The sequence below is a fragment of the Theropithecus gelada genome, chromosome 9, assembly GCF_003255815.1.
Source record: "Theropithecus gelada isolate Dixy chromosome 9, Tgel_1.0, whole genome shotgun sequence".
Classification (NCBI taxonomy): Eukaryota; Metazoa; Chordata; class Mammalia; order Primates; family Cercopithecidae; genus Theropithecus; species Theropithecus gelada.
The window spans coordinates 37,499,912-37,514,620 of record NC_037677.1 but is presented as its reverse complement, the minus strand read 5'-3'; the positions used below and the strand labels follow the sequence as shown (position 1 = coordinate 37,514,620).

General features: G+C 42.8%; 1 pseudogene; it reads left to right on the top strand.

The window, feature by feature from the left end:
- The first annotated feature begins 2,539 nt into the window (after window positions 1-2,539).
- Window positions 2,540-14,709, top strand: part of LOC112631005 — a 58,361-nt pseudogene continuing 46,191 nt past the window's right edge.

Below are 14,709 nucleotides of genomic sequence, written 5' to 3'. Positions count from 1 at the left end.
TGGGAGCCCAAGGCAGGTGGATCATTTGAGGTCAGGAGTTCAAGACCAGCCTCACCAGCATGGTGAAACTCCATCTCTACTAAAAATACAAAAAAGTTAGCCAGGCGTGGTGGTGTGCACCTATAGTCCCAGCTACTTGGGAGGCTGAGGCAGGAGAATTGCTTGAACCAGGAAGGCAAAGGTTGCAGTGAGCCAAGATCACACCATTGCACTCCAGCCTGGGAGAAAGAGTGAGACTCTGTCTCAAAAAAAAAAAAAGAAAGAAAAAGAAAAAGAAAGAAAGAAAGCAAAAATCCAAAGGTAAATCAGCTCCTATAAAGTGACTAGACAAGTTGCCCCAATTCCAGGTCACATATCTGAGCTATCAAGACTGTAGGCAAATCCCACTATGCAAGGGTAAATCCAACCACCACCAGGAGAATGTCCCTTTGTTCTTTAGACTAGCCCACAGTTACCAAAGAGGAAGAAGTTTGGATTCACTTCCCTAAACTGAAACTAGTTGTAAGTGATTTCATTAATCTTGTGTTTTTCTAAACCAGCCAAGCATTTGATTCAAAACATCAAATCACACTCATCACTTACTCTAACTGGAACTCTGTTTCCCATCTATAAAATGTGCTAGATTGAATATGTCAGACTGATTGTGTTCAAGAACTGTATAATTCTACAGCTACAGGATAATAGGAAGAATTAGCACAATGGCAGTTCCTGAGGGGGAAAAAAAGTCCCAGAATAATTATCTCACCATGAACTGAGAAACACAAACAGGTGGATGAATGTAAGAATAGTATTTAAGTCAAAAGAGGTACTAAGTTCAGGGCACTCTATACTTTCCAGCCCACATTCAGAGTATCATAATCTGTTCTAAAAGACACTTTCTAACAATGACACTGATTGACTGAATGCAATCAGTAGAGGGTGACCAGGATGGTAAGGCATCAAGATACCGTGTGCTATAAAGAACATCAGGAGGAGTCTGAAGAACAGGGATTGTTTGCTTGGAGCCCCTGGAGAGATTGTTCCTCCCACGTCTTTACCACTAGAAACCACCCAAGAGTCCAAGCCAGAGAAAGAGGCTATAAATGAACTGACTTCCCACCTTCTAAGGAGCTAATGCCATCATGCCTTGTCTTCCTATTTACCTCAGTCATCCACAAAAGTCCTAAGTCCCAAAATTTAGGGTCATCACTAGATTTTTCTCCCCACAGAACACTGTACATACCTGACTGGTCCAATCTTCTGTCCTTCCTGAGCCACACAAATATCTCTACTATGTCCTATGGAACTCACAGATGTCATCAACAAAACCCCCTCTATATGGGCCGGGCGCGGTGGCTCAAGCCTGTAATCCCAGCACTTTGGGAGGCCGAGACGGGCGGATCACGAGGTCAGGAAATCCAGACCATCCTGGCTAACATGGTGAAACCCCGTCTCCACTAAAAAATACAAAAAACTAGCCGGGAGAGGTGGCGGGCGCCTGTAGTCCCAGCTACTGGGGAGGCTGAGGCAGGAGAACGGCGTAAACCCGGGAGGCGGAGCTTGCAGTGAGCTGAGATCCGGCCACTGCACTCCAGCCTGGGCTACAGAGTGAGACTCCGTCTCAAAAAAACAAAAAAACAAAAAAACCCTCTATCCTCAAACACTTCTCTGAGTGTTTCCTACTCTGTGTGCTCCTCAATAATCCCTCTGAGTACACTGCTACACCTGGGTCCTCTTCATGTATAATTTTTTTTTCCACATTCAACATATCACAATGCCCCGAGATGGTATAAATATCCTTGCCCCTCATTCTCATATACAAAAGTTTTACTCTTTAAAGAACATTCACCATAAGCAAAATACCCCCATTCCTTTTACCTTGATTTATTACTTGAAATCTTCATGTGAGTCTGTCTACTTTTATTTAAATCACCTATTTGACCCGCTAGAATGTGATCTCTATGACGGCAATGTTTATATCCTGTTCACCACTATCACCCACACCTAAAACAGTAACTGAAACATGATCAATGTTCAATAAATATTGATCAATATTCAATAAATGTTGAATAGATAAATGGCCCACTTGGGGCAATGAATATATAAGCATCTTTCTACCAAGAAAAGTGACTTCTCCCTTTTAGGAAAACAATCATAATTACATGAATTATGCATATGCTGACTATTTTGACATCTGAAAAAGTTTTGCTTAAAAGCATAGAATATCTGCTGTGACAGTTGGAATTTTTGACTGCCTAGTGTATTTCCCCTGTTTGTGACAACACTCCTAATTTCTTTTACAGAAAAGACCTTCTCCATTGTGTGCAGTCTTGACGAAACCATAAATCGAGGTTCTCTTGTCATCCCACCCCATCACACTATTCCCTTTCTCTGTTTCCCTTCTCCTTTCTTCTCGCTCTCTTTGTCTCTCTTTCACCAGGCTAAGAGATAGAATCACAACACAAGCCAGAATAATTTTTTCCCAGTACTTTGTTTATTGAGATTTGTAACTTAAAGGATTGAAAATGTGGGTGGTTAACTCCATGCGGACTCACCCTTCACAGTGCAATCCCTGATGGAGGCTCCGCTCCTGATTGTCCTGGGCTTGCTTCTGGCAGGCCTAGCAGCCCCTGCCCACGTCCACCTGAACCAGATCAGTAGCTTTCCCTGGGATAGCTGAGACAAAGGGAAGGATCCTGTGGTGAGCAGAAGCCTGTATCTGGAAGCCGACCAGTTTTTTTTTCGTTACTGGGAAGGCGATCGTCAGTGCTGAGGGCAAGACCAGTGTCCCCCTCAAATATCCTCTGAAGGTGGAATTAACTGTAGGGAAGGAAGTGGCTGGCTTCTGGGTCAAGATCTCATGCATGGAACAGATTGGCAGCTGTGCCTATGAAAACTTCTGTGATGTACTTGATACTTTAATTCCTCCTGGGGAGCCCTGCCCAGAGCCCCTGCATACCTATGGGCTTCTTTGCTACTGTCCCTTCAAAGAAGGCACCTACTCACCATGAGTGAGTTCACTGTGCCTGACCTGGAGCTGCCCAGCTGGCTCAGCACCAGAAACTACCGCATTGAGAGCATCCTGAGCAGTGGAGGAAAGCATCTGAGCTGCATCAAGATTGCTGTCTCTCCCATCCTGGCTAACAAGGTGAAACCGGTGGCGGGCGCCTGTAGTCCCAGCTACTTGGAAGGCTGAGGCAGGAGAATGGCCTGAACCCAGGAGGCGGAGCTTGCAGTGAGCCAAGACTGCGCCACTGCACTCCAGCCTGGGCAACAAAGCAAGACTCCCTCTCAAAAAAAAAAAAAAAAAAGAATTGCTGTCTCTCTAAAGGGAATATAACATGGCATTAGCCACAGCAGAATGAAGGGATGTGAGGAAGGTTCCTTTTCCTTTGTCTCATGTGTGCCAAGGCCAAATTTTGACTCTCTGCCCCTCTTCAAGCCCATTTCTGCAATGAGTCAGCTACCCTCACTGAAAACCATTTTGTGCCACTTACATTTTAGGCTGGGACAAGCAGCCCTGACCTAAGGGAGGATGAGTTGGACAGTTTGGTTTTTCTTTTTTTTTTTTTTTTTGGAGACAGAGTCTCGCCCTGTCACCCAGGCTGGAATGCAATGGCACGATCCCAGCCCACGGCAACCTCCACCTCCCAGATTTAAGCGCTTCTCCTACCTCAGCCTCCTGAGTAGCTAGGACTACAGGTACACACCACCACACCCAGCTAATTTTTGTATTTTTAGTAGAGACAGGGTTTCACCATGTTGGTGAGGATGGTCGCAATCTCTTGACATCATGATCCGCCCGCCTCAGCCTCCCAAAGTGCTGAGATTACTGGCATGAGCCATCGTGCCCAGCAATTATTTTTCTTAAATACTGTGCAGCCCAAAGGGGCCGAGCAGACATATGAGTGGGGAAAGTCAGCTTGTGGGTGGCCATATTGCAACCTCTGATCTAAGACGGTGCATGCCTTCTCCTCTTAAAACAACTCCTGTGGCACCACTTCTCTCTCCACAGGGCCAAATCCATCGTGTCTGATCTTAAGGAGAAGGCTCTTCCAGTTCTAGGAGAGGTATGGGCAGCCTCTCATATGTGAGCTGTGGGGATTAGGAGGCTGCCTGCCCCAGTCTTGGAGCTCTGCAGGGTGAATGAGGCAGATGAGAAAGAGTTGGCCCCACCAACAGCTGCTTTGTGGAGCAGGGGTCCAAGGAAGATAAGGTGGACTCAAGGTCAGGCTGCCTGGATTCGTCCACCACCCTGTTATGCCATGACAACTTCCGAACCACATGTCGGACCTGAGTTATGGGGCTCATTTGAAGCCTGGAATAGCAATAAATATTTTTAACTTGCAAAAAGAAAAAAAAAGAAAAGAAAAAGGCAGGTGTGGTGGCTCACACCTGTAATCCCAGCACTTTCGGAGGCTGAGGTGAGCAGATCACTTGAGCCCAGGAGTTCGAGACCAGCCTGGCCAACATGGTGAAACCTCCTCTCTACTAAAAATACAAAAATTAGCCAGGCATGTGCCTGAAGTCCCAGCTACTCGGGGAGGCACCAGAATCACTTGAACCCCAGAGGAAGAGGTTGCAGTGAGCCGAGATCGTGCCACTGTACTCCATCCTGGACAACAGAGTGGGACTCTGTCTCAGGGAGAAAAAAAAGAGAGAGAGAGAGAGTTATTATTAATTCCTTAGGAATAACTAGATTGATACAAAAACTACTGTTCATTTTTTTTTTTTTTTCTTTCAGACAGGGTCTCACTCTGTCACCCAGGCTGGAGTGCAATGGTGTGATTACAGCTCAATGCAGCCTCAACCTTCCAGCCTCAAGCTATCCTTCCACCTCAGCCTCCTGTGTAGCTGGCACAACAGGCACACACCACCAAGTCCAGCTAACTTTTGTAATTTTTGTAGAGACAGAGTTTTGCCATGTTGCCCAGGCCGGATTGTCTTTTATATTTAGTTATGTTTAATTATATGTGATAAATGCTATAGAGTTCTCATTAAAATGAACTATAGCGAATTTTTTTAAGTAAAAAACAATTTGCATAATATATTTTTAAAATAAGCACTCCTAAAATAATACTGTGTATTTTCATCAGTTTATTTGTATAAATATGTATATAAATGGATAAATAAAGACCCCAAGGATATATGCAAACTAAAAATAGTAACTAATTATGTAGAAGAAAAAATTGGGGGAGTCAAGGATGACTGTAACTTAATCTGTCATATATATCATGTGAACTTAAAAATATAATTTTAAGAAGAAAAAAATTTTAAGTATGTACAGAGGCACAAAGTCTGATTTTGAACTCCTTTAAAAATATACAAGTGCAGACATAAAAGCTCCATGGGGTGACGATAAAATTGTAAAGGCTTGTGTGCTATTACCATGAGCGTAGGATGACCAATCATAGTGATTTTCCCAGGATGGCTGGTCATCTTACATAATGGTATCCCTTAGAGTAAAAAACAGTGTTTTTTNGTCATGCGCGTTCATGTGAAGAGACCACCAAACAGGCTTTATGTGAGCAACAAGGCTGTGTTTATTTCACCTGGGTGCAGGGGGGCTGAGTCCAAAAAGAGAGTCAGCAAAGGGTGGTGGGATTATCATTAGTCCTTATAGGTTTTGGGATAGGCAGTGGCGTTAGGAGCAATGTTTTGCTGGCAGGGGGTGAATCTCACAAAGTACATTCTCAAGGGTGGGGAGAACTACAAAGAACCTTCTTAAGGATGGGGGAGATTACAAAGAACCTTCTCAAGAGTGGGGGAGAAACAAGTCACCATAGTGGAATGTCATTAGTTACAGCTATTTTCACTCGTTTTGTGGCTCTTCAGTTGCTTCAGGCCATCTGGATGTATACGTGCAGGTCACAGGGGATATGATGGCTTAGCTTGGGCTCAGAGGCCTGACACACACCCCCCACCACCACCTTTTTTTTTTTTTTTTTGAGAGATGGGGTCTCACTATGTTGCCCAGGCTGGTCTCAAACTCCCGAGCTCAAGTGATTTTCCTGCTTCAGCCTCCCAAAGCACTGGGATTACAGTTGTGAGCAGCTTCACCAAGCCATGGCACAATCTTTATCCTCACCAAGCCATGGCACAATCTTTATCCTCAAATACCTTAGCATCCTAAGAAGAAAACACACAAGTAAGCAGGTAACCCGAAGACAGTATTAAGTGACAGGTAAGTAGAAGGAGCTGAGGGAGCACATGGGTGGAACATCTAACAGCCTCAGGAGAGCAGAGAAGCTTTTCTGGAGGAAAGCACGAAGGCAAAAACAAAAATTGTGTGAAGATCAACCCCACCGACTGCCAGATGTTTCCGCAACATCTCTATGACACCTGTATTAGTCCATTTTCACACTGCTGTAAAGAAACAGTGAGAGTAGGTAATTTATAAAGGAAAGAGGCTTAATTAACTCACAGATCCACATGGATGAGGCAGCCTCAGGACATTTACAAAAAATGGTGGAAGGCAAAGGGTAAGCAAGACAGCAGGAGAGAGAGTGAGAGTAGGCACAGGAAATACTGCCACTTTTAAAGCCATCAAGATCTCGTGAGACTCACTCATTGTCAGGAGAATGGCATGGGGGACATGGCCGCCATAATCCAGTCACTTCCCATCCTCGACACGTGGGGATTACAGGTCCCTCCCTTGACATGTGGAGAATACAATTCGAGATGAGATTTGGGTGGGGACACAGCCAAACCGCATCAACACCTCTCCCCACCTGGAGCTTCCACAGTAGCAATTGGTGTTACAATGAACTCCCCAAATATCTGCTTAGAGTTCTTAGAGGCAGGACCTGCTCCATCTTACTTTGTAACTACTGCAAAGCTGCCATGTGTGAATGAATAAAGAGCTTTTACTGACCAAAAACAAAATGTAAGTGATGGAAAGTATTAAATCATCATATGGGGCAGGCACAGTGGCTCATGCCTATAATCCCAACATTTTGGGAGGCTGAGGCAGGAGGATTTCTTGAGCCCAGGAGTTCAAGACCAGCATGGGCAACATAGTGAGACCCCATTTCTAAAAAAACAAAAAAATTAAAAATTAGCTAGGCATGGTGGTGCACACCTGTAGTCCCAGCTACTCAGGAGGCTGAGGCAGGAGGATTGCATGAGCCTGAAAGGGTGAGGCTGCAGTGAGTCATGATTGCACCAGCACACTGCAGCCTGTATGACAGAGTGAAACTCTGTCTCAAAATATATCTTTAAAGACTTTTTAAATCATCATGTGTTATGTCTAAGGGCAGGAAGCAAAAAATAAATAAATAAATAAAATAAAAATAAATCATCATACGACTGGAAGCATCTTTCTTTCTTAGTAATATATAAGATAATGGTGAGACCAGGTGCAATGGCTCATGCCTATATTCCCAGCACTTTGGGAGGCCAAGGCAGGAGGATTGCTCGAACCCAGGAGTTCAAGACCACCGTGGGCAACATAGTGACACCCCCATCTCTATAAAAAAATTAAATTGAACAAATTTTAAAAGATAATAGTGCATCTTAAATTGGTGGCATCTTAGATTCAATTAAATATGGTATTTTTAAAAGGATCACTGTGGTTGCAGTGTTGAATACAGCCAGTAAGGGAGGTAAGGAGGAAGGGGGAAAATGAGAAAAGCATAGAGATGATTCAGGATGCTATTGCTGTAGAGAAATGATGGTGACTGGGATCAAAGTTGTAGCACAGTAGAAGGGAGAGATTGTCTGATTCTGAATGTATTTTTGAAGGGCAGTTGATAATGGNACTCTGTCTCAAAAAAAAAAAAAAAAAGTAAATGGATTAAATTCTCCAATCAAAAGACAGAGAATGCCTAAATATGTTTAAAAAAGAAAAAAAAGGTTTAACCATATGCTGCCTATACAATTCAATCATAAAGACACATTTAGACTAAAAGTGAAGAGATGGAAACAGATATTTCATGTAAATGGAAACCAAAAGAGAGGAGGAGTGGCAATATTTATAACAGACAAAATAGACCTTAAGTAAAAAACTGTAAAAACTAGATTAAAATTGTCATAATATAGTGATAAAGGGGTCAAGTTATCAAAAGGATATGATAATTTTATTTCAGACATTTAGAGAAAAAGATATAACAACTGTAAATATATACACACCCAACACTGGAGCTCCTAAATATATGAAGCAAATATTAACAGATCCAAAGAGAAAGATATATTGCAATACAATAATAGTAGGAGACTTTCATACCCTATTTTCGATAATGAACAGATCATCCAGACAAAAAATCAATAAGGAAACATTGGATTTGAACTACACATTAGACCACGAGTATCCAATCTTTCGGCTTCCCTGAGCAACATTGGAAGAAGAAGAATTGTCTTGAGCTACATATAAAATACACCAACAATAGCTGATTAGCTAAAAGAAAAAAAGAATCTCATAATATTTTAAGAAAGTTTATGAATTTGTGTTGGGTCACATTCAAAGCTATCCTGGGCTGCACGTAGCCCACAGGCCATGGGTTGGACAAGCTTGCTTTAGATCAATTGGACCTGAATGACGTACATACGACAATACATCCAACCCCAGAAAAATACACATTCCTCATAAGTATACACACAGAACCTACTCCAGAACAGATATGTTAGGCCACAAAAGAAGTCTTTAAAAATGTAGTCCGGGGCAGTGGCTCATGCCTGTAATTCCAGCACTCTGGGAGGCTGAGGCAGGCAGGTCACTTGAGGTTAGAAGTTTGAGACCAGTCTGGCCAACCTGGTGAAACCCTGTCTCTACTAAAAATAAAAATAAAAATAAAAAATTTTTAAAAAGACCAGGTGCCTGTAATCCCAGCTACTTAGGAGGCTGAGGAACGAGAATTGCTTGAACCTGGGAGGTGGAGATTGCAGTGAGCCAAGATCATGCCACTGCACTCCAGCCTGGATGGCAGAGGGAGACTCTGTCTCAGAAAAAAGAAAAAAAAAAAACAGGAAAAAAACCTAAGAGGGTGCAGTGAGAAAGAAAATGGCAGACAGGAGACAGGACTAACGTGCAGCTCCCACTTGGATGAACAGAACAGCTTGTAGAGACTCATATCGTGAAATTTTGCTCCAAGAACCACTGCAGGAACGTATCAGGAAAACTGAAAGAATTCACAGACCCTCTGAAAGAAGCAGTTTGCTGTTGCAAACTCTATGAGACAGTAGAAAAACTGTGAGTTCCCAACATGTGAGAGGGGGAAAGCCTGCCTCCAAACACACATCCCCACTAGGAAACCTGAAAATCCAGATCACAGGAGAAGAATTTAACTTTACCTAGAGCTAAAACAGATTTAGGGAGCTGAGCAAAATTTAAAAAGTAGAAAAAGCAGCGGGAAAAGCCTTGTTGGCACTCCCAGTCCCCAGTTTGAGCTCAAGGAAACCATCCCTAACTTTATCTCACAGGGGTCCTTGGGGAAGGCCAAGCCAGAGGAATTAGGGAAGGGTTAAAGGGTGAAAGAAGATTCTAGCTGAACTTTTTAATAATTTTGACCAAGCACGAATTTTTCTGAGCAGAATTCAGGGTGTGAACAGGAAGTGCAGATAGGAGCTCAGAAGCTACAGCCAAAGGTTTAGGCAGACAGGGAGGGGGGCAAGGCCTGAAAGTCCTGCTAGCCTTCTCAGGAGGGAAGCTTACAGCCTGGGGCAAGAGCTCAGCCCTGCATGCCAGCTGCCTGAATATAAACTCGGTGCTGTTGCCAGGGCACAGCAGGAATGAGACTGGCCTTGCTGGCTGCACGGAAGTTGGAGGAAGCCAATCACTGCTGGATTTCTCCCATTTCCCTGGCAACCAGGATGACACAGCAGAGGCAGCCATAATCCTCCTGGGAACATAATTCCATTGGCCTGAGAACCACACCCCCCATACCGGACAGTGGCCTCAGCAAGCCCCAAAGGAGAGTCTGAGCTCAGATTCATCTAACCCTGCTCCCATCTGATAGTTTTGCTCTACCTGTCCCAATGGTTGAAGACAAAAGACATAAACTCTTGGGAGCTCTATGGCCCTGCCCATCACCTGAGAAGCCTGAATACTTATCCTGACCAACATAGGGCAAGCTTATATCCCCCTTCTACCACAGCTAGTGCTCTCTTGAAAGCGCCACTTCCTAGCTGGAGGTCACCCAACTGAAGCCATTATAGCAACTCATAAGAAAACAACCCTGCTCCAAAGAAGGAGAAAACAACAGCTAATTCCACTGCCTACAACATGGCTAACCAGAGGTTCCTGAATCTGTCCACATGACAACTTCACTGCTAGGATTACCAGCATTCAAGAAAAACAGTGCACTAAACAAAACTACAACCAACGATTCCTGCAGAGTCCACTTCACTCCCCTGCCACCTTCACTGGAGCAGGTGCTGGTATCCACAGCTGGGAGACCTAAAGACAGATCACATCACAGGACTCTTTGCAGACAATCCCCAATACTAGCCCAGAGCCCAGTAGCTCTGCTGGGTAGCAGTAACAATCACTGCAGTCCAAATCTCAGGAAGCCCCCATCCCAGGGGAAGGGAGAGAACACCACATCAAGCGATCACCTGGTGGAACAAAAGAACCTAAACAGCAGCCCTTGAGTTCCAGATCTTTCCCCTGAAATAATCTACCCACATGAGAAGGAACAAGAAAAGTAACTCTGGTAATATGAAAAAACAAGGTTCTTCAACACCTCTAAAAAGTCACACTAGCTCTCTAGCAATGGAACAAAACCAGCAAGAAACCTCTGAATTGCCAGAAAAGGAATTCAGAAGGTTAATTATTAAGCTACTCAAGGAGGTACCAGAGAAAGTGTAGGGTCCAGCCCTACTGGGCCTGTGGATTTTTCTCCTCATGTGCGGAGATGAGAGATCATAGAAATAAAGACACAAGACAAAGAGATAGAAGAAAAGGCAGCTGGGCCCAGGGAACCGCTACCACCTAGACTGAGAGACGGGTAGTGGTCCTGAATGCCCGGCTGCACTGTTATTTATTGGATACAAGGCAGGGGGCAGGGTAAGGAGTGTGAGCCATCTCCAGTGATAGGTAAGGTCATGCGAGTCACATGTCCACCGGACAGAGGGCCCTTCCCTGTTTAGTAGCCAAGGCAGAGAGAGAGAGGGGACAGCTCACGTCATTATTTCTTCTATGCATTTCAAAGACTTTCGCTAATTCTAAAGTACTAAAGTCTTTCACTAATTCTGCTACTGTTATGTAGAAGGCAGAGCCAGGTGTACAGGACGGAACATGAAAGTGGACCAGGAGCATAAGGGCTGAAGCACAGCATCACAGGGAGAAGGTTAGGCCTCTGGATGGCTTTAGGCAAGCCTAACTGATGTCAGGCCTTCCACAAGAGATGGTGGAGCAGAGTCTTCTTTAACTCCCCCAGGGGAAAGGGAGACTCCCTTTCCCGGTCTGCTAAGTAACGAGTGCCTTCCCAGGCACTGGCACTACCACTAGACCAAGGTCTGCTAAGTAACAGGTGCCCTCCCAGGCACTGGCATTACCACTAGACCAAGGAGCCCTCTAGTGGCCCTGTCCAGGCATGACAGAGGGCTCACACTTGTCTTCCCGTCACTTCTCACTATGTCCCTTCAGCTCCTATCTCTGTATGGCCTGGTTTTTCCTAGGATATAATTGTAGAACAAAGATTATTATAATATTGGAATAAAGAGTAATGCTACAAACTAATGATTAATAATCTTCATATATAATAATATATAATCTATTTCTGGTATAACTATTCTTATTCTATATATTTTCTTTATTACACTGGAACAGCTTGTGCCCTCAGTCTCTTGCCTTGGCACCTGGGTGGCTTGCCACCCACAAAAAGGTGAAAACCAACTTAAAGAAATTTTAAAAACGATACAGGATATAGATTTAAAAGTCTCCAGAAAAATAGATATCATAAAGAAAACACAAACACAACTTCTAGAAATGAAAGACACACTTCGAGAAATACAAAATACACTGGAAAGTTTCAATAATAGACTAGAACAAGTAGAAAAAAGAACTTCAGAGCTCAAAGACGAGGCTTTCAAATTAACATAATGAGACAAGACAAAGAAAAAATGAATTTTTAAAAAATGAACTTTTAAAAAATGAACAAAGCTTCCAAGAAATTTGGGATTATGATAAATGACCAAACATAAGAATAATTGGTGTTCCTGAGGAAGAAGAGAAATCTAAAAGTTTGGAAGACATATTTGAGGGAATAATAATTTTTAAAAAGCTTCCCTGGCCTTGCTAGAGATCTAGACATTCAAATGCAGGAAACTCAAAGAACAACTGGGAAAGTCATCACAAAAAGATCATCACCTAGGCACATAACCACCAGGTTATCTAAAGTCAAGACAAATGAAATAATCTTAAGAGCTGTGAGGCAAAAGCATCAGCTAAAACATAAAGGAGAACCTATTGAATTAACAGCAGATTTATCAGTAGAAACCCTATAAGCCAGAGGGATTTGGTCCAGTCTGGAGTGCAGTGGCATGATCTTGGCTCACTGTAACCTCCTCCTTCCAGGTTCAAGCAATTCTCCTGCCTCAGCCTCCCGAGTAGCTGGGATTACAGGCATGCACCACCATGCCCAGCTAATTTTTGTATTTTTAGTAGAGATGGGGTTTCACTATGTTGGCCAGGATGGTCTTGATATCTTGACCTCGTGTTCCACCCCGCTCGGCCTCCCAAAGTGCTGGGATTACAGGCATGAGCCACCACACCCTGCCTGAGGTCCTATCTTTAGCCTCCTTAAACAAAATAATTATCAGCCAAGAACTTTGTATCCAGCAAAACTAAGCTTGATAAATGAAAGAAAGATAAGCTCTTTTTCAGACAAATGCTGAGATAATTCTCCACTACCAAGCCAGCACTATAAGAGATGCTAAAAGGAGTTCTAAATCGTGAAACAAAACCGAAAAATATACCAAAATAGATCTTCCTCAAAGCATAAATCTCATAGGGCCTATAAAACAATAACACCATGAAAACAAAACAAGGTATTCAGGTAACAACTAGCATGATGAATAGAACAGTACCTCACATCTCAATAGAAATGTTGAATCTAAATGGCCTAAATGTTTCACTTAAAAGATAAAGAATGGCATAATGGATAAAAATCCACCAACCAAGTATCAGTTGTCTTCAAATGACTCACCTAACACACAAAGGCTCACACTGACGTAAGGTAAAGGGGTGGAAAAAGATATTCCATGCTAATGGAAACCAAAATTGAGCCGTAGTTGCTATTCTTATATCAGACAAAACAGACTTTAAAGTAATGATAGTTTAAAAAGGACAAAGAGAACATTATATAATAATAATAGGATTAGTCCAACAGGAAAATATGACAATCCTAAATATACATACATCTAACACTGGAGCTCCCAAATTTAAAAAACAATTACTACTGGCTGGGTGTGGTGGCTCACACCTGTAATCCTAGTGCTTTGGGAGGCCGAGGCAGGCAGATCACTTGAGGCCAGGAGTTGGAGATCAGCCGGACCAACATGATGAAACCCTATCTCTACTAAAAATAGAAAAATTATCTGGGTGTGGTGGTGCATGCCTATAATCCCAGCTACATGAGAGGTGAAGGTTGCATTGAGGCAAGATGGCACTACTGCACTCCAGCCTGGGTGACAGAATTAGACTGTCTCAAATAATAATAATAATAATAATTACTACTAGACCAAAGAAATTATATAGATGGCAACACAATAATAGTGGGGGACTTTAATACACTACTGACAGCACTAGACTGAAAGTCAACAAGACAGAAAGTCAACAAAGAAACAATGAACTTAAACTATGCCTTAGAGCAAATCCACTTAACAGATATTTACAGAGCATTCTACCCAACAACTCAGAATTTACATTCTATTCTTCAGCACATGGAACATTCTCCAAGATAGACAATATGATAGACCATAAAACAAGTCTCAATAAATTTAACAAAATTGAAATTATATCAAGTACTCTCTCAGAACAAAGTGAAATAAAATTGGCTCCAAAAGGAACACTCAAAACTATACAAATACATGTAAATTAAATAATCTGCTCCTGAAAGATCCTTGGGTCAACAATGGAATCAAAATGGAAATTAAAAAATTATTTGAACTGGGCTGGGCATGGTGGCTCACTTCTGTAATCCCAGAACTTTGGGAGGCTGAGGTGGGTGTATCACCTGAGGTCGGGAACTTGAGACCAGCCTGACCAACATGGAGAAACCCTGTCTCTCTCAAAAATACAAAATTAGCCAGGCGTGGTGGTGCATACCTGTAATCCCAGCTACTCGGGAGGCTGAGACAGGAGAATCGCTTGAATCTGGGAGGTGGAGGTTGTGGTGAGCTGAAATTGTACCATTGCACTCCAGCCTGGATGACAAAGCAAAACTCTATCTCAAAAAAAATTATTTGAACTGAATGATAATAGTGACAAAACCTATCATAACCTCAGGAATACAGCAAGAACAATGCTACGAGGAAAGTTTATAGCATTAAATGCCTACCTCAAAAAGTCTGAAACAGCACAAAGAGACAATTAAAGGCCACACCTCAAGGAACTAGAGCAACAAGAACAATCCAAACCCAGTAGAAGAGAAGAAATAATGAAGATCAGAGCAGAGCTAAATACAATTGAAACAAACAAACAAACGGCAACAAAAGCCAAAATTGACAAATGGGATCTAATTAAACTAAAGAGCTTCTGCACAGCAAAAGAAACTACCATCAGAGTGAACA